Genomic DNA, 22,074 nt, shown 5'->3' on the forward strand with positions numbered 1-22,074 from the left:
AAATATCACTCAAGTATTGTCAAAAGATGATACAGCAAATATCTTTATCAGGCATTTTTGCTAATGTCAGTGTTTCCCAGCATGTTACTACTTAGATCTTTATTTCTGTTAGGTTTCGTTGGCACATCAGATTGCCATTATCTAAATTTAGTCAGATATTTGTACGTCATGAAATTTTTTTAATGTATGCACTCGTATTTTCTATTGAAAGGAAAACACCTCTTTTAACTAAGTTGTCCTATTCATATTTAAAGAATGTTGAAAAGCATAGCATTTTAAATTCAGCATCAAGGTTTCATTCCAGTCTTTTCCAATATCCACCAGTAATTTTTATTAATAAAATGATAATTCTTGAAGAAACAGACTTTTATTCTGTCCTTTTTCAGCTGTATTCATGTACTACTGAAAGTGGGAAAAGCTTATAAGATGGAAAATTTGGAATCAGTTTTTTCTGTACAGCAAATGTATTAGGAAAAAAGTGTAGAAACAAATATTCACAAAACAAGGTACATTTTTGAAAAACAGGAAATTCTGAAGATTTCATAGACTCTGAGACAAAGGTAATGTAGGCTGAAAATTGGAATTCTTGCAGTGATGTCTGTTTAATTTCTTGAATATTTTTTTAGCTAAAAGAGTCTTTTAGCTGGGTGCTAGTTATTCTTTTCTTGAAAATTAAGATCAACTAATTTTTCAACTTGGCGATAATGCTGTTTGCTATTTTGACCTCCATGGGCCAGTTTAATATCAGATCCCAAAGCATGAGTTAGGCTTTTTCATAATTTTCCTCTTATCCTCTTCAGACACCCTGAAATAATTTTTGCAATTTTTGAGCACCTTTAAAATCTCAGAATGCTGTAAGGCATAGCTCCTTCATGTAGACGTGATCCAATGCATAGCTCTCAAAATAAATTCAAATAGGTAAACCAATGTGATGTTAATCACAGCATGAAATTCAGTATTCCTACTCACATGTCCAGATGAATTGATTTTGTATGGGAAAGATTTCTGTAAAGCTTTTAGCTCTTAACCCAAATGACAAGCCTACAGTTAATATTTTGCCTACAGCTAAAATACTAGATATTGTTCCTTCTCGCTTTTTTCTTTTGTTTTATTTAGGCTTTATACTGCTGAAAACACTGTTGTGAGGAATCATGGTTTATTCCTGGTTTATCTTCAACAGTCCTTCCCTCTGTTTTGAGATAACACCAACATTTATTGTACTCTGGCCACAAGATGCAAAGAATCCTTGTACAGTCAGCTCTGTAAAGTCTGCTTGCTGATAAACAATGGATAAAATATGTAGAAAGCTTTTCATATACAGTAATATAGATAATAATCTACCTTAAAAGCAATAAGCAAGCTAAATATCTGGAAATTCTTTCCATGTTAAGTTTCCATAAAGAGATGCATATATTCAGATGATTATTCTTTAAACTGATCTCTACAAATGCTGTAGAAAACTTGTTCAGATTGGAGTTTCATGTGTTTGTGAAGTCTGGGGGTTTTTAACTCAACGTATCTTTCACCATTTTTTTCCCCTTCAAAGTGAACTTGCAATACTGACCTGCTAAATTAAGAAAATAAATGCTGTTCTGTTAGAGTATCTCTTACTTTCAGTATTCTCAGATCATGAGATTGCATAGGATTTAGTATAATTTCTTCAGCTTAGTCCATATAGCAAATATAATTAAATGAGGCATTATTGATCAGTGTAGGGCATGATGGAAGGGAGGGGTATTGTGAATGACGAGTGTCATTAATGATATGTCAGGATACAGTTGCAAATCCTCCCAGTCTGTTGTCTTTGGTCTCACTTTATACCACAGTCACATAGTGAGTAGTTTTGTAATATGTACAGATCATTAATTTAGTGACTTCAGAGGAGAAAGCAGCTGATTTGGTAATTTTAATTTAAATAAAAGAAAAATAATATTGAAAATGTGTGGTAAAACTCCTGGAGATTACTGATACCTGATTTCCTAGTGCTTCCAAAAGGTATAATGAATATGTTTATAGAGAACTTAAATTTTTTTCAAAGCAGCGTGATTTCTTGAAGAAAGCCTGGAATCACCTCAAGCTTAACAATTTTGGTACAGTCAAAAGTATTTTGGATTGGCAGAAACATAAGACTGTAAGGTTTTTCAAGGGACTGTATATACCATTTGTCATTCCGAACATATTTTTAACTTGTTCTTTAAGTCCTTTTCACAGAACCTCTCCATTCCCACCTCTTGACTAATCTTTCAACAAATAAAAATACATTAATCAATAGCTACTAATTAGTAGACATCGATCAGATTATTTTCTTCAAGAAGATGTTTAAGCTGATTCCTTAAAGCAGAGAAGCAGTCTTCACTTCTTTTCACATAAGACTGTTCAATTGGTGACTGACAGACATATTTCAGCCCATAGGATGTTTTGGTGTAGCCAGTTACAAAGTCTTTCTCATGCATCTGCATATGTCCTGTTATATATGCCCAGATCCTGGCGTTAGTTCTGGAAGCTGCTGTTAGACCTGCCTGATTCCACAGTGCTGCAACTTGTTTTCAGGTATACCTCTTGTAACAAAAAACAAAAGAAAAGTTCATTTGACTTCTTGCATTTATACCTGATATAAAATACCAGCATTATTCCCAAGTGAAAGAAAAAAATATCAGTAGTCTTTTATCATATGTATACAAAGAACATAAAATTTGCAGAAGTTCATAATGCTATTTTCAGAGTGCATTCATCTATCTTTGTATCTGGTTTTTTTCTTGCCAATAAAGAAACTGAATAGGGCAGACTGGAAAATAGCTATGTATTTTATCATTGTGTATAAACAATGGCAGATACATTGGTCAAGTACATTTCAAGAATCCATGTTTTCTTTTTAATAATTTAATAACAGAAAGCAGTGAAAATAAGGAATCAGAAGTGAGGCAGAATTCTTTGTGACATCAGAATGTGTGCCAAATAATATATTCCTTCTGCCAAAGACGTGTGCCGTAGCACGCAGTGGCAGTGTTCTAACAGTACCAACAGGTACCGTACTTTGGATTTTGCTTACTTTGGATGGTGATTCTAAAACCACTGTGACACTTTGCTAATTTCTAACATTCCCACCTATTCTTCTGCAATAACTGACTCCTTTGTTTTCTTCCAGTATTAACCTGTAATGAACATAGTTTCACAGTATTTGCTGCATCTCCTGTATAGATTAATCTGCAGGTATTGTGCTTTTTTGTATATGCAATATCTTAGTTTTCCAAAACCCTCATGTGTACATCATGAGTTACCACAGTGGTCCAGAGTAAGTGAACAGGAGGGATTTGGGGTATTAAAAAAAAAAGGGGAGTATTCTTTTTACAAGATTATTTACAAATATGTATGTGTTCTATTCATCTGGCTTGTGTTCAGAGGGGTTGAAAATAATCTAGAGCCCAGGTATTTTTGTTCTTGTTTGACTGTGAAATATTCTGGCCTGTTTTTCTGTTTGGCGAGAGGATGATTTTGGCTTTTAATAGAAGCAACAGTATTTTGTGCCTAATTCTCCTAAAATTTCTGTCAGTTGTGTCTAGTGCATCTCCCTTGACTGCACTAGAGTTACTCCAATATTTCAACTGGTGAGATGAAGAGAGAAGAATTATTCACTATTTATTACATGAAAAGTAATATGAAAATATAATTTATTTAAAATTTACTTTTTATTTGGTTTTATTAGAGAATGTATTGTACTGTTATTACTACAAAGGAAATCTGCAACAGTGTTGATCATTATTGTTACACTAAAACATTATCCTGAGAAAATTACCCCTTTAAAATGCATAGTTGCGGAAATATGAGCAGACTGTTTTACCTAAGCTTTACAAATTACTCTTATTTTATTTGTAGCACTATTCCTTGTCATTTACTATGGGCTGACTCGGTCAGAATTGCACCCTCTGTTCTCAGAGTTATATGAAGGCATTGATTTAGTTATTTTAGTGAGTAATTCTGTGTTTACAATGTTTAAAGATTAAAACCACAGACTACTGGCAGTTTCTGGTCATTTCAAAAGCCCCAGCAGCACAGGGGTGCACCATGATGGTTGGCACTGCCACAGCAGCAGTATGTAGCCAGGCTGAAATCTCACAAGCCTCTTAAGGCATACTGAAATACAAGCAAATTTAATGTAGTTCCTATTTTGTTTGTTGGTGGGGTTTTTTTGTTTACTTATTCCTTTGTAAAGGTGGGGTCATCTGACATTTGAGCCTACTTTATAAACAGATTTATAGGTATAAAAATGTGGCTTTAAAAATCTGTTTGAGGGTTTATGTTTATTTTCACAATGCAGATCCTGAAACAACAGATAATCCTCTAAAAACATCATAGGTCTGTTTCCAAATAGTCATGCTTTTCTTTCCTTCCCTGAATTTTTAGCTGGTAATAAAACCATGCAAGAAATTTTTAGGTCAGTTGAAATGCTTTTGGTACTAATTGTCTGGAAGAAAATGTTTTAGAGCTAATATAGGTTTTTGGCCAACTGTCAGAACATTCATGCCAAGAGGATATTGCATTTTTAAAAGTTTGTGTTTATTACTGTATTTTGTAGTGAATCATAATACTGTCCCTCTATGACCAAATCCTCAGTTGGAGTCTGTAGTCCAAGAACAAAAGCAGACAGATAAAACCTTTCCATAAATTGTGAAATGTAATGAATGCGTAGAAGAGGACTGACTGTAAACTTGGTTATCTCTTACATGATGTAAAGTAAGAATTAGTGAACTATTTTACCTGACACCTAAGAAATTTCTTCTTCATTATAATATCATTATAATACTATTGGTTGAATATCTGAAAGTCATAAATACCTTAAGTAAACTAAATAGAATTTCTTATAGTTAAAATGCAAAGGAGTTATAAAAAATTTCTATTAACATGGAGGAAAAGTAATGGTAAGGAAAGGCGTTCTTCTTCTCTGCAGTGTCTTTTCCAGTTCAGGAATCCTGAGGGGAGTAGCTAGCCAGGTGGTTAGAAAAAGTGTGCTGCTGTAATTTTATAATACACAAGCTGGGGTATAAGCAAGATAATGCCAGTGCCTTATCCAGACGGCCTTGTTGGGGGCTAATTGCAAATTCTTTTCTTAGCATGTGAACAAGCAATTGGTTGCTTGAGGGAAAGAACATGCTAAGGAACAGATGGCTGCTTCTGTTCTTCCAATAATTTGCAAACATACAAACATCCCTGGTCATCCTCTGGAAGAGTAGAGGTATGCTTAGCAGGATAGAGTTTCAGAAAAACTAAGAGTTTTCGAAAGGAAGACCCTGTTATCAAGATAGGTAGTAATTAGAAAAATCACTATGTAAATGAAGCCAAATTGGAATGTAGTATCTCCTCACAGCTTTCACATTAAAGCTCTCTGATCACAGTTGGGAGAGCTATGAACTTAAAAATGAAAAATGATGAAGAAAGAAACTATCATAAATAAGGGAATTAACTGCCATTTGTACTAAATACCTAAGAACTTAATCTTTCATCATTCTTTCTCTTTCATCATTGTTTTAAATCTGGTAGGCATTTGGGGATTGTGAAAACCTTAACTAAATAAAATTTATCTTGTGTAAACCATAAACAATGATGAATAAAATTGGTGCAGGAACAGTAATGTTTGCTTTCCAGAAAAGTTAGAAAATCTTTAAATGTCAGTAAAGCTTGAAATAACCAGTGGAAGCTGAGGCTATTTTCCTGTTGAGGCTTTTCCTTGCGATAGTGGCTGGCATTTAGCATATGCCGGTAGCTATGAGCTGTTTCACAAAATGGCATGAGTCTTTTCTTTCTGTTTCAAATGTGTTCTCTAGAGATCCATAACTTAAGACTTTCTAAAGAAAGCAGGTGAAGCTGCAGTATTTGAAGAAGGGGTGGTGGGGTAAAAAGATAATGGAATCTGTTGGATATGAGCATTGGTTTTTCCTTAAGGTTACTGTACAAAAAAAATTGAATCCATTCTGAAAAAAATGACAGTCTGCAAAATAAATCAAAGGAAATACCATTGCCCAAGACAGTCATAGTCAAAGCAATTCAGGAATTCAAACGATGTTTGAATAAATGTATAATAGAAGGCAAAGCAGAAGAATTTTGCAGAAGAAAATACATATGATGCAGAAAGCAAGAGTTAACCTGGAAAAATATGAAGAGATACTTTTTTCTTTTAAAAAAGCCTAGATTGAATGCTAGTTGAAAGGTCCTTCCTGTCTAGCAGGCAGGCAGTCCTGATTCAGTGCTGGGTAAGAGAGACTTGATTTAAAAGGAAAAAGACTATTGTATGATTCATCTTTTGTTCAAAGAAAGAACACTCCTACAGGAACGCATAGGATGAGGTGGCTAAGGGTGTAAATGGGGAAAGATGGTGATAATTTCATGAGTTACAAAAAATAATTACTTTCATCTAAAAATCAAAAAGAAGAAACTATCTGTTGGAGAGGATAGACTTAGACTTAATCCAATTCACTCTATATATCTCTCAAAGAAATTAAGAACCTCACTGAGGCAGGCTTAAACTGGAATGAAACACTTTACCTGTACTGTCCTGTTAATACCTGTTTCTAGCTTTGGCAGCTCCCATGAGAGGAAGACAGGGTAACTAACAGGGATTTGACTTGACAGACTTATTTTGCCTTTCCAAATCCTTTCTTTCTGATCCTAGGATCCCGGATTTTTCCTGGAAAATGTTGGGAATTCTAAAATGTCAAAATTAGGTGATGTAGAAGGGTAAGTCCCATTGTGAATTCATTAAGAAGTGTTCTTAAGTCGCTTAGCAGCTTCACTTATTCTACAAGCAGACAAACTCATTATTCCATCACCAAAGTAATATGCTACATTAGTCTAAAACCACTTGCAGGAATTCTTGACCAGTTACGTGGTAAACAAAGCAGGAAGGAGGTCAGGATGACTAGAAGCAGCTATGTCAATATAGCACCTATCATATGGATAGATATATACATGCCATCTATTTCTGTCCTTCCTACCAAAATTCCTGTGTGTCCTGCATATATATAAGGAATGTGAAGTGCAGAAAGGTGGAAATCTAACATAGCATTTTATGTATTGTCCTGGTTTTAGCTGGGATGTTTTGGCTGTTGCTAGGTAACGTTTATACTAAGTCAACGACTTTTCAGTTTCTTGGGCCCTGCCAGGAAGAGGGCTGGAGGGGCATGGGAAATTGGGAGGGGACACAGCCAGGACAGCTGACCTGAACTAGCCAAAGGGGTACTCCATACCATATGGCATCACGCTGAGTATATAAGCTGGGGAAGAAGAAGAAAGGAGGGACATTCAGCATTATGGCACTTGTCTTCCCAATAACCATTAAGTGTGATGGAGCCCTGCTTTCCTTGGGATGGCTGGACACCTGCCTGCCAATGAGAAGTAGTGAATGAATTCCTTGTTTTGCTCTGCTTGTGTGCACAGCTTTTACTTTACCTACTAAACTGTCTTTATCTCAACTTATAAGTTTTCTCACTTTTACTCTTCCAGTCCTCTTCTCCATCCCACTGTGGGGGAAGTAAGTGAGCAGCTACGAGGTGCTTGGTTGCTGGCCGGGGTGAAACCACAGCATGTATATACATATATTTTATGCCACTACAATGAAGGGAAAATGAAAGGGATGATAAAATAAGGTTTTATATTAGAGGAACCTTGAATCTCTCCTATGAAATGAGCATATAGAAGGCTAATAAACATGGACGTTATAAAGTGGAGCCCTGAAGAAATCTTGTGTGATTTTGGATAGAAAGATATGTATTTATATGGTGAGGGCAAAAAAATGTATTAAGCATGAAACAAGCTTGCTTCCAGTTTTTGAAATAGAATCATCCTCAAATCAGGAGGAAAAATGATACCAGCAAACAAAATTTGTAAACTACCAAATTAATTCCTTATTATTTTAAAAATAATGTCCTGTAACTGTTTATACTTAGAGTTTGTATGTGAAAATGCAGAACGGGTAGAAGAGGCAGTAGTCAATATTTGATGCCTCTTTTTCAGAGAAGAAAGGGAAAATAAACCTGACAGAGCAGTACTGCAGCATATTGTCTCTCTTGATGATTTCCTGTGGAGCATTACTACTGTCTTTACAGAAAATTCTGCAGATGATAACAGAATCTGGCAGTATGAATGAGAATTACATGGGGACCTTTAGTCTTGGCTATTGTATAGGATGACAATGAAAACATTATTAATACTTTATCACCTATGATCTCTGCAACTGGAAAAGAATTGTAGTGTTACTAAGTCTTACTGTGGACCAGCCTAGACAAAGCAGATTTAATTGGGAGTATTACTTTAATAATCCTGAACATTTGGCATTTGGTTTTGAAAATTGGTCCCTGCAACTTTTTAGTGTGTACTGAAACAGTAAGTCATGTCTGTAGGAGTACATGATAAATTAAGCACTATTATATAGTAGTTACATATGGGTGCCAATGACAGACTGGGGTAAACTACTCTTTAATACTATCTATCAGAACTGGTTTATATTCCTAGATCAGGAACAATACAGATTTGTTAATCCTAGTAAGTACAATCTGACACCAAGCTGTGATTATACTAAGGAGGATGCCTGAGCTGAGAAAAGTTTGATTCAACTTCCTGACAGAAGGATTAGATTTCGAGCCAGGGGATTTCCAAGCAAAGGAACAGGACAACAGGTGCTTCTGCTAGGATTTATAAACTAAAGGAAACCTAAAGAAAGGATGTATAGAAAACTCTTGGAAGAGCAGAAGAAAAGGTTACTGAGTTCAAGGATCAGAAGGAGTGGGGCATTCATCATTTAGCAAAAATGCTAGAAGAGCCAGATAAAGGCTACTCCAATAAGTCTGGCCAAGGTATTAAAGGCTGTTCCACAACAAGGAAAGGGGCAGAATAAAAACAGAAATACTTGTAGATTGAGTTACTGCTTGTGACTAACTATTAATACCTTCTGAGCAAGCTGAAGTACAGGAAATTTGTATTTAGAAGTCATAAAATGTGCATGTGATAGGTACTATATTTATCACTTCACATAAGTGAATTAGAAGTTCAGAGAAAAGTTCTGGAAAAAGGTACCTTCAGGAGAAGAGAGAAACGGGGCAGCCAATATTGGTCCTGTGCCTGATAGAACAGCAACACAAATCAACATTTCTGGAAGGAGTGATAAGGATAGATTGGCAAAAGAAATGCTACTGCAGCTGATGCAGGCCAGAAGAAACTTAAAGCCACAATGGGCAACGTACTAAAACCTACATAGTACACAGGTAGTGTCCAGCCAGGGCAGGACTGTAGTAAAAGTATACAAGTTAAATAGTATCATGGAATATACTTCTTTTCACAGGCCTCCATTTAATCATTAAAGTGAGGGGGTGGGGGGGTTAGCTTGCTTTTTCTCCTTAAAGGAAAGCTTGCTATGTATCAACTGCTCAGCAAAAAACTGTTAACACTCCTTTTACTGCCTCAAAGGTCAACAAAGCTTTATGCTACATAAGCCATACATAAGACATAGAAGTTATGAGAGCTTGCACTGTGCTTCTCTGTGTATTAGCCTGGGGGCAAGCAGTTCTGAAGAAGGCAAACATGCCATTAAAGGAATATCAGAATAAATTTTCAGTATCTTTGACAGTGCCAGAAAACTAAGATTTCCTGAGTACAAATTAAGATAGTTCTTAACTTAGTTCTAAGAAGCAAATTAGCAGCATATAATAGCTATGCTTACTTTGGGGAGTAGTTTTTTTTTAAGCATTGTACCAGTATTCCAAGCAAACTGCTTGGAATTTCTGGAGTTTGGGGAAAAAATCTAATTTAAAAACGTTTTCTGTTAAAAACACATTTGTTTAAATTTTCACAGTTCTTGAAAATATATCCAAAGTAGCATGAACATCTATACTTTATTGTAAATGCCTGGATGTTTTATTCTTAGATTGAGATATATATATAGTAATTGAGGCCAGCTTTTTTATTCCTGGTAATGTATTTAAATTGATTTCAATGCTTACTCATTGTGAGTGGTTTTTGGGTTTGGGGTTGGTTTTTTTTCCTTCTTTCAGGCGTTTAGATTATTTGTTTAGCTCGAGGGCAAGAGGAGCATTTCCAGTACATAGTCAACATAGCTGAAATGTTGCATAGTTTTACACATAAAGTAGTTCAGGATTTTAGCTGTCCTCATTTGAGATCTTTAAGCTTAATACCAGCCTTCTGTGTCTAGGCAGTAAGTAACTTAATGCTGCATTCACCTTCATGGAAAGGCTGAGGGAACAGGGCTTGTTTGGGCTGGCAAAGAGGAAGCTAAAGGGTGGTCTAATAAAAGCCTACAATTACTTGAAGCCTAGTTACAAAGATGATGACTCTCACCTCTTCCTAACAGTATCGGATGAAAAGGTAAACAGCAATGAAGACTAATTGCAGCTTGGCCGGTTCAGATTAGATGACAGGGGAAAAAAATTCACTGGAAGACTAGCACAGCAGTGGAACAATTTGCCTAGAAATTTTGTGAAATCTCCATCCAGAGGTTTTCCTCTGTCAACTAGATAAAGCCAGAGCTGGCCTGATTTACTGTTGGCAATAGTCCAGCTTCAGCTGGGATGACAGGATAAGTGACCTTCAGAGATCACATCCGGCCTACATTTCTATAATTCCATGAATTGTAAAAACATATTTATAATTGAATCAATAATCGAGAAGTCAATTTTATGTGTGCAGTTCTGAGCAGATCTTAAACTTTTCATCCTGAAGAGGTGAATTCTAGCATAAGGGCTATCTTTTTAATGGAAAGAGTTATACTAGACTGTTACTATCCTGTTGGTGAGGCAGGATGAAAAGGAAATGGTCAAAGAATGGAGTTGTGGCCTTCATAGAATACCCATTTTTATATTGTCTTCTGCTCTTTAAAGCTCTCCAAACCTTAGCCTAGCCCCTAAGCTATTAAAATACTGCAGAAATCTGCATGAGAACTACATGAGAATATGCAAATAAAAATAAAAATGTTTTTTTACTGTTCCAGACTATTGACTAACCTACCTTTTGTATAGTTTGGCGGTAACCCAACCTCTGGCTGATAGATTATGTGCAAAGAAACATTGTGGTTCATTGCACCTTCTTTGAAATGTGGATTTTTGCAATACATCGGGGGGGGGGGGGGGGGATGGGGGGATGGTGTTAACAGGGTGAATATTAGTTCCTGTCACCCAGACAATTGTTTGCCTTAGTTGAAATGAAACAATATATTGCATACATAAGAGAAAATTGGGGGGGGGGGGTTAACCTTTTTGCCACTAGTATGCCACTAGGATGCACTAGTAAGTTTAATAATTTTGCATAACAGAACCACTGCAGGGGAACAAATTGCAAAATCCAGTGCCTGTGAATGCCCTTTCTCTGGATAAAAAACATTTGAAATCTGAAACATCAGTGACAAGAGTCCAACCTGATAAACCATGATATAAAGAGAAGAGGACTTCTCAAGTAAGTAGGTTTTCATTTCAGCACAGTCAAGCCCAGCTTTAAAACAGGACTGTCTGGATATTAATGAAAGCTAATAAATATACATAGGATGAAGTATTTCTATCAGTTAGTAGAGTAAGAAAACACAGAGAAAACCAGCAAGAATTATCACAAGTATGGAATGACTATTAGATGAAAAAAATTAAATGAACTAGTTTTCTTCAGCCTGGAAAAAGAAATAGCTGAGAGAGAACAATGTAGAGCTCATAAAATCATAAATGGTGTTGAAATGGTGAATAGTGAATGATTTTTGCACCATTTTTTACAATGTAAGAAGTAAGAAACATCCAATTCAGTTATCTGACAGCAGACAAATATTCCTTCCATACAAAGCATAATTAAATGTAAAATCATGTCATGAGGTGTTAATAATAGTAAAAGTCATGAAAGTGTAATTGGCTTCAAAAAGCAATTAAATTAAAAGGGCACTTAAACGGGAAAATGTTGATGCAATCCTTAGTTCAGTTATCTGGTAGGGTTTATTGCAGGAAGTATCAGTGTATGCTTGACCTCTTCCCTTATTCTTTTCTGAATATCCACTGTTGTCCAAAGTTGGACACAGACTACTGCAGATATTTGCTGCTTCATTCCCTGTTGGTGAAAACTTCTCCTTTACATAACCATGTACAATTGCTACAGCTCCTAGGCAATTCTGCCTTTTCCATTAGTCTTGTCCAGTATAAAAAAAAAAAAAAAAAGAAAAAGATTTTGTTTTACAAACTTCACCATCATTTGAAGTAGTGAGTGTTTCTCACCAAAAAAAAAAGGATCTTGGAACTAGAAGTACTGACCTCTAGTAATTTGCATTGTCTGACACCGGAGTGTATGAATGACAGCACGATAACGATATTTTCTCTTAGACCCATTAAAAACAAAAAAACAAACAAAACTGGCCCACATTGGTGCTGAACCAGTTTTCAACAGAAAAAGCTGACCTGTAGTAGGAGCACTAGCTTTTCATTTTGTTACATCTTTGATGATATTTTCACTAGGATGCTTAGAGTTTGGTGCAGCTAGAAATCTTGTGGGAGCAATGGCTATCCCTTTTTACACCATCTGTGTTGCAAGATTAACATAGCATAATTCAGGAGCAAGTGGATATTTCAGATCTTTTAGAAGCCTTGCCTATAATTCTGACAAAGTTCTTGTCATCATGCTGGTCTTAAGATTGCCTTCTACTAACCTGGAAGAAACATAAAAGCTATAGGGCACTGACTATAGGTCAGTGTTCAGAGTCAAGAATGAAAAAGGAACAGAGAAAGAAAGCTAAATGAAAAAACGTAAAGCAACATCAGAGTGTCTAAATTTGTGCCTGACCTTGGCTTTCTTTGTGTAAGCTGAGAGGAATACTGAGGAGCGCAAAAGCAGCACGTTTAGCAGCATGGAGAAAGAAAGAATCTTGTTTGCACTTTCAAGAAATTCTTCTGGTTTTATACAGCATTACTGGAATTTAGATCTAATCAGTTTCAAGAGATAATTTCTATGAAGTTATTTTAGAGTAACTGGAGAAAAATTAAAGGAAATAAATGGTTATGTATTCTGAAAAAAATGCTCCTCCCATATTTGTAATTGAAGCTCTAGTTGGGTTGTAAACAAAGTAAAAATTATTTTGGTTGACGAAGACTGAATTTAAAACAAAAAAACCCACATCATGGTCACATGATGTAAATCTCTATTGCTATTAAAGCACTATTGCTAAAGTTGTTCAGGAAAAAAAGGAATAACTTTGATGTGGATTTTGTTCAGTCTTTTGGGGGGATCATTTCTTCCACTTTATGTAGACACTGACAATGATCCACACACTTTTTCATCACACTGTTTTTGTCTCTTTTCTGATCTCTACTGCTCCCATGCTAGGCTCTCTCAGTGTCTCAGCTCTTACTTTAAACAGTTCCTGTACATGGGTGGATGCTCACTCAGCAGAGGGTTTGCTACACCACCATCTGGGTTATCAGGCCAATTCTTTTGACACTATTTCATTATATGCTTTAACAAATTCAACTGAAATCAGCAATTAACTGTTTCTACACATCTTCATATCTTTTCACCTGGCAAAAGGGAGAGATTCCTTATTGCCATCTGTCCAAACAGATTTTGAGTCTGTAAAATAGATGGAAAGGCTCCATCAGTTAAAGGGAAAGGTGGAATTGGTTTGGTTTACAATTACCCTGCTGTAAATTTGCAGTATTTCTAGGGATGCTAAAACAGCACTACAAAATTGAAACCATCAGAATGTGGCTCCATATTGCACCAACAGTTTGTTGTACAACAACAAAGATTGATTATCAATCTTAAGAATCACACTGTTTTCTCCAGGTGAGAAAAATAAATATTCTTTCATTTATAGTCACTATAATGTATACTAAAAGCATATTAGCAAGAAAAAAGAAACTTTGTAGAATGTTAATAGTAAAGAATTATATCATAATAACAGTTTCTGCAAGAAATGCAAATACTTTTTAAAATTAACTTTTTATAGACAATTTAAAACATTACACATGCACCATTCTCCATAGAAGAATTCCTGTAACAAGCCCTTGTAACAGAAATGTAAGTTTACAGTCATGTTAGAAGTCTGCTATCTGCTAGTCCTTCTACAACAGTCATCTTTCAGTCCCAGTCAGCACAAAAATCTGCAGTAGGCTTCTGCTTTTTACACCGAGTTAACATTAAACACTGAATCAAGGTCAGGATTCATCTTCAGTGTTGTTAGATTTTTCATCCCAGAGTATGAAATTAATCTCCCAGGAAGTACTCACCACCACAAAATATAAATATATGTCATGAAGACAGAATGAAACAAAATTAATTATATGTAGCATATATTACTGATATTTCTTAAGGTATTTCTAAAAATAATCACAATTTCAGTAAGAATCTATTTACAGGAACTTTAGAATGTAACACAAAAAGGATCTAAACTGGAAGAACATAAAAATTGCAGACTTCTCTATTTTCAACTTGCTGTTTGTGCATCAGGTCAGAAACACTATAATTAAATATGTACCTGATTAAAATAGATTAAAATTTCGTCCAGTGAGTCCTGAACTTAGCCTAAGCACAGAGTGAGGACTCAAGATGCCTTCTCCTCCAACCTGTTTTCCATTGCATTCATTTTAAGTTCCTCTTCAGGTTTCCATGGAAATAGCAGAGAAGAGTGCTTATGTTCTTGGCATTAAAATATTCATTAAAAGAGATAAGGAGGTGGTTTATATGGCAGATGCCATATTGCTGAAGCAGGCAATCAAAAACTAAGCCTCTTGTATGTAAATGATCATATGCATAAGTGAATGTATTCTGGGGAGAGTAGGCTCAGAATGTATTCTTCACGGGGAAAAAAGGAATAGGTAGTGTAAATCTGACCTGCAGAGAAAGTGGGAATTTCTGTCTGGGATGCAAGACGTCCCAGAACAATGCAAAATGAAATGCTGCTAAGATTTTACCATTAGAAGTTGAAATATTTTTCAAGGGAACAGAAGATGATTTAAACTTACTACAGAGACACATGTTGTACTAATGATCACATACTATAACCAGAATGTCTTCTCTAATAAAAAATGGTATGTTTCTTGAAACAGGCTTTCCTGGGTTGCTGTCAACAACCAATATATTAACATCTTTAAACCCAAAGTAAAATCTTGTCTTCTCCATAGAGAAAATAATTTTATAAACCTGATGTTTGAGCAGACCCATGGAAATCACATTAACATCATTTTAAATTTTCCAATTTAAAATGGGCAAGTAACAATTAATTGCATTTATTTAAAAATAGACAGAAGCAGACTTTGATTAAAAACATATATCTAGTTGTCCTAGTATTTGTACTATATGTGCTAGAAGGGCAGTAAACTATATACTGAATATAAGACTGATTCCTCTCTGAAATCTAAACACATTAACTACTTGTCATAGATGCAAGCCCACATTTACACATCAGGACCAAAGGTAAACTGAGAGCCATGCCAGAAGGATATCTTCACTATCTCTGAATGCAGAATCATGCACTCACCTTTCTTCATTATGGATGTAGGTTAGTTGGGTCTGCCATTCATCCCGAATGCCCTTGCAGTGGCATTATGCAGGTAACATGAAAAGTCTGCCTTAAGCCTTTCCTGAGTGATTTCCAGCATTGTCTGCCACAAGGCCAGATGAGATTTATGGCAGGAGTCTGAGCACATACAGCTGGACAAAAGAGATTTCAGTCTGCTTACTGGCAAGGACTCTTAAATATGGTGTAGACTATCATTATCATCACCTCTTGGCAGTCCTGCCTCTCTAGCTCCTAATAGAACCTTGAGAAATATTCCAAGACATCATCTGTTCTCTCAGAAGTGGAAAAAAATATACTACAATTTGCAGCCTCAAGTCTTGCTGTAATGCTTACATGAGTGTAAATAATTGTTGAAATGTGCAGGTGTTGCAAACATAACTGTACGGCATTTACTAAAATTGCCTGAGATTTTTTATAAGTACCATAACCTATGTCTCCAAATGCAGTTCACAGTGATGAATACAATATTAGCAGTAAAGAAAGTTTAGTGCATCAATCCATGCAATGTCAACCATGTCAGCACACCTACTTTACAGTTCCCCATGTTCAGAACTGTATTTTGAAATCAAACCACTTCTATATCTAGTAGGTTTCTATATATATACACATATACATATACACACATACGCACATGAATAAAAATTTACTTTGTTATGTAGTGAAATGGAATTTCAGCAGTAACTAGTTTGACAGTGGACAGGAGAAATGGAAAAGAAGAACCTAGAAATTAAAGGAAGCCATTTCCTTTGGCTGTAATATTCAGGGAACAGTATATGAGATGTCATTTAGACAAAAGAGCATAAATTTTTGAAGGTGATAATATAACTAACTAGAAGATGATAAAAATTATTAGATTTTTTGGTGCTAAGGATAGCCTGGATTACTTTTAAAAAACTTTTCTTGTTCAGTTGTGCATTTCAATGATTTATTTTTGATTGGGTTTTTTTTTTCAATAATATAGTTATTTATTCAGTTGAACTGAGGTGTAATATGAGAATAGAAATTCATTTTTCTTTCTTATTTCTGCATTAGTTGTAAGGGTCTGATGAAATTTACATATAAATTTGATTTGCTTTACAGAATGATGAAAGAACATATACAAAGCCAAAACTGCTTGTTTTCTAACACATGCCCTTTTTTTGTCCTCTATGATATACTTATTTCTGACTTAGTTTATTAGTATTAGTTAATACAGTGTTTTACACTGGCACAGATGCAACCCTAATGTGACTCAGGAAGCAGTTGAACAACCACACCACTTTGTATCTGAGTTCATTCACCATTTTCCAGAAAGACAATGAATGTGTGCATAGGTATATACACATATATGCATTTATATTTCTATTTACTCACTTTATGACAAGTTTCCATACTCATTTTCACATTCAAATGTTCTTCTTTTTGCTCAACTTCTGCCCATGGATTTAATAAATATTTATATTCATTTCAGATGCCATTGTTAGAAGCCCAGGTCTTAAAATAATTATGCAACAAATCATTCACACATTCTGGAGAATAACAACTGAAGCTGTGCTTCTCCGTTGACTAATATAAGTCTATTCCATTCAAACTAACAATGAGCATGTTTATTGTTTTGGCAAGGTTTTTGTCTTCTAAGCTGTACCCTGTAACCTCACAAGCCCAGTTCTGCACATCTCCAAAAACTTAAAACGAAAACAGCTTCCAAAACTCCTAACAAATGCAATAACGTCAACAGGCAAGCACCTGAGCTGGAAATCAAGTGCTGTCACCAGCACAGAATGAATCAGATCTATTACTATGCAGACCAATTTGGATTATTTTTCTTTTTTTTTTAAAAAAAAAAGAATAAACCATTGAAATGAGCCCACTTCAGAATAATGCAAGAAGAACATGGCAAAGCATGCAAAGAATCACATCTCTTTTTCCCCCCAAAGAAAATATTTTAAAGTGTCTATCCTGATTTGACAAGACATTCTTGATTACTTTGTCTTTATTAGACATTTACTATTGGGAATCAATGTGACAGTCACGTGATCCAGTGTACAAATGGCCAAGTTTTATACCCTGTTTCCAACCTAGGGTTTTTTTTCAAACCAATTTAATTTGCATAATAGCCTTTCTGCTAATCATAAGGAGGAAACAGCAGTATTAACTTCCCACTTCAGTCCCTTGTAGATTGCATCTCCTGTGAACCTAAACCTGGTCACAGTGCACCAACGTTTTATCTATACTATAGCATCAATGTAATACTGTTCAACATAAAATAGAGTAGAGAAGCAATGTATATTTTGGCCTTTTGAAACTGCAGTGCTGATGAAATAATGATCTGTTCTGTGCAACAGTCAAATACTATTGACAAGGAAATTACACTGAATCCTGAGTCTGTCACCATGCCCTCCTTTTTAATGTTGTCTCATGACAATTTGAAACATGGCACTGTTTTATATTTGTATTTGATATAACAGTATTAGGCAACCTCAAATTACACCTGTAGCTGGCAAACATACCTTTGATCTCTTGCTTCTTATACTTCGCAGTTCTAGTGACTATGTGTAGACAAATACCTGTATGTCTATCTCCAGCAGCACAACTTATTTTTATTCCCATCAAGAGTGTTACGATGAATTGGTAGGGTGCATTTATCATATGTCTTGTAAGTATAAAGCCTGGAACTCCTCACAGAATTTTCCCATACTAGTATTTTTTTCAGGGTTTTTTCAAGACCTCATATAGACACTTTTGAAAATCCAGTTTAAACTAGCAATAATCAGAAATTAGAATTTATGGCACTACCTTTTACCATGTACGTTATTTAAAGATTATTCTTGTTCAGAAAGTAAAGGAAGTGCCTTGGGCATATGTCATAATTTATCTAGGTATCAGGCTAGACTCCACAGCAAAGGTTTATAATACGTGTCTATTTTATGCTACTCAGCTTTAAAAGCTTCTACAAAAGCACTGCACTCCTTGTGATCCTTGATTCCAGAGAAATGATTACAGGAAAGCTTATAATCTGTCTCCAGAGATGACAGTGGTGCAAGAGCATTCTTGTATATTTCATTACAAAAAAACAAACAAACAAACAAACAAACTGAAAAAAAGCCTCCTGATTTTTTCCATCTTGTTTCTTAGGGAAGACCAGTCACTTCACCAGTGAAGTGGACCTCATGGGATACGCACTGATTTCTGTCTAGATTTGAAATACACTTTAGGACAGCAGTTTTGCAGTCTTTGTTTAATTAGAACTAAGTTCCAGTGCCACTAGTCAGGTTCTGAAGACTGAGATTTTTGTAGCAGGTTTTTTTTTTTTGTTTTGTTTAATTGGTTTTTAAAGCAAGAAATATAAGGGTACTTCTCAAAACGTTGGTTTCCTTGAGTGGTTTTTTCACTTATTCACATGAGCGTTTTTTGTCAATGCATTTTTCTTTTTAAGTATTCATGTTTTGAAGAAGGAATTGAATGATTTGAGTACAGAATGGCTTTTGTATTCTCAGAATAAGGTGACATTTCTTTGACTCCCTGCAGCCTTTTTGTTTTAAATTTCTTCTTGAGCAGAACAGCACTGGTAACGTTTTAGAAAAGGTGCATCACACCTTTTTACTCAGGAGACTTCCACCTAAACTTCTATTTAACTGTCACCTCAAAGAGAATTTATGAAAGGACTTTTTAACAACTAACATGAATCACTGTACAGCTGAAATCTTGTCTCAGACTGGATCACTGGATACTTTGTGGAATTTAATGTCTGAAGTGGGAAAGACCCACTCTGGACACTGAATCCCGTGGATTAGCTGATTTAGCATCTAATGTTCTAAAACAGTCATAAAACCTTAAGATTCTTCTAATCATATAAAATCTGATCGAAAGCAGGAAATATATTGACTTATTTATATTTTTATTCATGACACTTACTCAGAGTAACTATTTTGGTTATTTATTACGGAAATTTGAATTCTGAGCATTACTGAAATTATTCTAACAGTGCAAACAAGCATATTAAGCAAGATATTAATTATATCCTAGAAAGTCAGTTTTTCTGATGAAAAATATAAGCTCCAGTCCTTAAAAGACCATTGCATGGACAGACTCCACTACAGTACTTTGACCGTTGAGGACAACGGAACACAGTATGTAATATAAAGACAATTTTTAAAAATCTTTGAAAAACAAAACAGCAAGTATATGTAACGTTTTAAACCTCACTGTTAGAATGTTTACTACGTAGCAATTTAGTGTGTTTTTCATTCTCCAAGAACAAAAGTATTTTTTAAACACATGTAGATAAAAATAACACTTCAATATGTCAAAATAACAGTGGTGTCACTTTTAGCAGTAGAATTCAAGAACCTTGTATTAACTTGCCTGCGTGAAGTTATTCTCAAAAAAACCCAACTTGTAAATCTAAGGCACACGACCAGTGCATACCAATGAAGACCCGTCAAAATTTTTTATTAGTCTTTATCTATGAAATCAGCATGGGTTTTGGCATATTTACCAGTAAATCCTTTTTTTGAAAGACATTTAAAAAAGGGTAATATACCAATCTGTTAAACCTATTATCTCAGCTCTGTGTGCAACAAATACCAAGACATTTTTATGCTACAAAAAGTGTTTACGTAAATATCTCTTTCAAGAAGATTTTTTTTTTTATAAGCCATACACATCTGGAACCAAGAAAAGCAAGACAGACAAGGAAAATTAAGCCCTTGATGCAAGATAATAGAACAATCAATCAAGAGCAGTTTAGATTAGGGTTCTGTAACACAGAGAAGGACCATTATAATACAGAGAAGTTTAAGAACTGTTGATGTAAGTTTTGGAGCAAAAAAACCCAAAATATAGGACAGAACTCTTTCAGCAAAGATGCAAGGACAAAATGTTAAACTCAGACTATTTATGAATTTTCTGCCTCTGGTGCAAAATTAGAAACTAATTTATGTGACCTAACTTTAAGCTAATGAATAATAACTTTTAAAAGTGGGAGAAAAGCGAAGAAAAAAACAAGATTCTTTTCAAGGTTTTATGCATGGCAGAGTTCAGATACAAAGTAATAAACAGTGGAAAAATATTAGCAATCTACCATATGCATGACCTACAAGTTTAATACATAATTGTTCTGGTGAGCCAAGATCTTCTCTTTACTGGATAGCTTCACCTCACTTCACATTGCACTGCTGTGTAACAGATGCACTTTTAGCAGAAATTATTATCCCTCTATATCAACTAAAAAGAATGACATAATGGTGATATTACAGATTAGGGATTAATTCGGTGTATTGCAGTCATGAAAATAATTGTATTGATGAGGAAAACTAGCTTTCCCCAGCTTGATAAATCATTTTTTTTCTGCTTCATTTCTTAGCTACACGATGCCTCATTTCTCCTGAAATGTTTTTATCTTTGATACATCTTTAAATACCTGTTGACATACTAAAGATTTTCATTTCTTTATTGTAAGAATTTGCTGCCATAGTATAAGCGTGGCAGTATTTTTGTTTATTTAGTCACTTGTTGAACAAATGACAATGTACTGAGAATTGTTAAGATGCATGTAAAATACATCTTGAACAACTATGCTGGATAAGTGCATAATTACGAGTAAATGCAACTCAGAAAAAGTGGCAAATGATATTGGATTTTTACCACTAGCTAGGTTAAAACATTCTTAAAAGATTTTCTTAAGGATAGGGTGCATTTTCCAGCAAAAATATTGTGTAGGACTCTCTAATGAGGCTTTTAAAGTGAGTTATTATTGTTCTTTCCTAATCTGTTTCAGAAAACTAAAATCCTTCCTGCTATGAGCTTGATTTTATGTGGAAATCAACCAAGATTGTTACAGGATCTAGAGTAGGAAGATCTCCCACAGCATTAGTTTCTAACATTCTACATTGTTTCTTATGAATAGATGGGCAGCAGAACAGACTGATAATTCACACCATTCTAACTGAAGGCATCATCTTATTTCACTTTATCAGTGAACAAGCAAACTGATATGCTATATTAGGCTGCTTCTAAATTTCTTCACAGGCGAATGCTTTTTTAAGTGCACTTTAAAAGCATTAAGTAATTTCAAAGGAGCTCAGTTACTATGAAACAGTGTCTATCATCTGAAAGAAAAGTGAAAAATACAGGGAAAATAGTAACTGAAATTGGCCATATACTTAAAAATTATAGTTTGATTTAAAAATCAAACTCTTGGGGGTTTGTGGATTTTTTTGGTTGTTTTTTGTTTTGTTTGTTGTATTGGTTTTTTTGGTTTGGGGTTTTTCTACATATTTAAGTCTGCATACAATGAAACAATTGCCACCACTCACCACCCTGTTTCCTTTAAATAAAAAATTAAGTGGTTCATGTCAGGCCTTTTAGAAAGCTATGTTTTAGAAGATATTTGTGCTATCCGATACGCCTTCTGTAACTGGAAGAGTAGAGTATCAACTACAGATTTATATAAGCTTTGCCTAATGGACTGTACAGAAATTGGTTGGGTTTTTTTTGAAAGAAGTTTATTGCATACAAGAAAACTGTTCATAAAGCCAGTAAGCTATAATCCA

General features: G+C 35.0%; 1 protein-coding gene across 1 annotated transcript in view; it reads right to left on the reverse strand.

Moving 5' to 3' along the window:
* GNAZ (G protein subunit alpha z) overlaps positions 1-22,074 on the reverse strand; it is a 94,126-nt gene that overhangs the window by 15,405 nt on the left and 56,647 nt on the right. The window lies entirely within an intron of this gene.

Source organism: Falco punctatus (genome assembly GCF_963210335.1).
Source record: "Falco punctatus genome assembly, chromosome: 1".
NCBI lineage: Eukaryota > Metazoa > Chordata > Aves > Falconiformes > Falconidae > Falco > Falco punctatus.